Source organism: Suricata suricatta, chromosome 4 (genome assembly GCF_006229205.1).
Source record: "Suricata suricatta isolate VVHF042 chromosome 4, meerkat_22Aug2017_6uvM2_HiC, whole genome shotgun sequence".
NCBI classification, from domain to species: Eukaryota; Metazoa; Chordata; class Mammalia; order Carnivora; family Herpestidae; genus Suricata; species Suricata suricatta.
Genome location: NC_043703.1, coordinates 96027605 through 96029415, shown reverse-complemented (window position 1 = coordinate 96029415; position 1811 = coordinate 96027605).

Here is a 1811-nt window from a genome sequence, read left to right as displayed (position 1 = left end):
AAGTAAGCCAGGCAGAGAAGGACAGAAACCATATGTTTGCACTCATAGGTCTAGCAGGAAAACAAGAGAGACCTAATGGAGAACCAGGGGGAGCGGAGGAGGGAGAGAGAGTTGGGGAGAGAGAGGGATGCAAAACTTGAGAGACTATTGAATGCTGAGAATGAACTGAGGGTTGAGGGGGAAGGGGGAGGGGGGGAAAAGAGGTGGTGGTGATGGTGGAGGGCACTTAAGGGGAAGAGCACTGGGTGTTGTATGGAAAACAATTTGACAATAAAATATTATGGAGGAAAAAAAAATAAAGATACAGGCTGAAGAAAAAAAAAAGAAGAAGTAGTTACTATGGCTGAGGTGAAAGAGATTTTTGCCTGTTTTTTTTTCCCTCTAGAATTTTGGTGGATTCCTGTCTTATATTTGGGTATTTTACCCATTTTGAATTTATTTTTGTGTATGGTGTAAGAAAGTGGTCCAGGTTCATTCTTCTGCACATCGCTATACAGTTACCCAAACAGTATTTTCTGAAGAGACTGTCTTTTTTCTTTGGATATTATTTCCTGCTTTGTCAAATACTAGTTGGTCATACATCTGTGGGTCTATTTCTGGGTTCTCTGTTCTGGTCCATGGAGGTGTGTCTGTGTTTATGCCGGTACCATACTGTCTTGATGATTACAGCTTTGTATTACAGCTGGAAGTCTGTGAAATTGTGATGTCTCCAGCTTCGGTTTTCTGTTTCAACATTGCTTTGGTTATTTGGGATCTTTTCTGATTCCAGACCAATTTTAGGATTGTTTGTTTTAGTTCTGTGAAGAATATTGGTGTTATTTTGATAGAGATTACATTGAATGTGTTGACTGCTTTGGATAATATAGACATTTTAACAATATTTGTTCTTACAATCCATAAACATGGAATGTTTTTCCATTTCTTTGTGTCTTCTTCAATTTCTTTCATAAGCTTTCTATAGTTCTCAGTGTACAGATATTTTACTTTTTGGTTAGTATTATTTCTAGGTATTTTATGGGTTTTGGTGTAATTATACATGGGATCAATTCCCTGATTTCTCTTTCTGCTGTTTCATTATTGCTGTATAGAAGTGCAACCGATTTCAGTATATTGATTGTATATTCTGTGACTAGGCTGAATTCATGTATCAGTGCTAGCAGCTTTTTTTGGTTGAGTCTTTCAGGATTTATGTGTAGTGTATCACATCTGTGAAGCGTGAAGGTGTGACTTATTCCTTGCTAATGTGGATGTCTTTTACTTCTTTTTGTTGTCTCATTGCTGAAGCTAGGACATCTAACAATTATGTTGAACAACGGTGATGAGAGAGTCATGTTTTGACCTTATAGGGAAGCCTTGCAGTTTTTCACCATTGAGGATGATATTAGCTATGGGTCTTTCATATATGACCTTCATGATCATGAGGTATGTTCTTTCTATCCCTAGTTTCTTGAGGATTTTTATCAAGAAATAATGCTGTACTTTGTTTGTCAAATGCTTTTTCTGCATCTCTTGCAAGGATCATGTGGTTCTTATTTTGGCATTTGAATTTCTTAATAATTTTGTAAACTCTTAGATTTCCCTAATTTTCTCACCATTCAGACTGTACTGCAATCAACCCTTTCAAACACATTTTTCTTTTTTATGGAATTATCTCATTAAAATTAATATATAAAGTAGACATAATCAATAAGGTATGAAAGTAATGTTTTATCATTCTATTTAAAAAACACTTAAGTGATCTGCAATGTCACGCAGAGTAACTAGTGGACACTCTCTCCACGATCTTGCCGTCACTGAGCACTTAGTCTGTG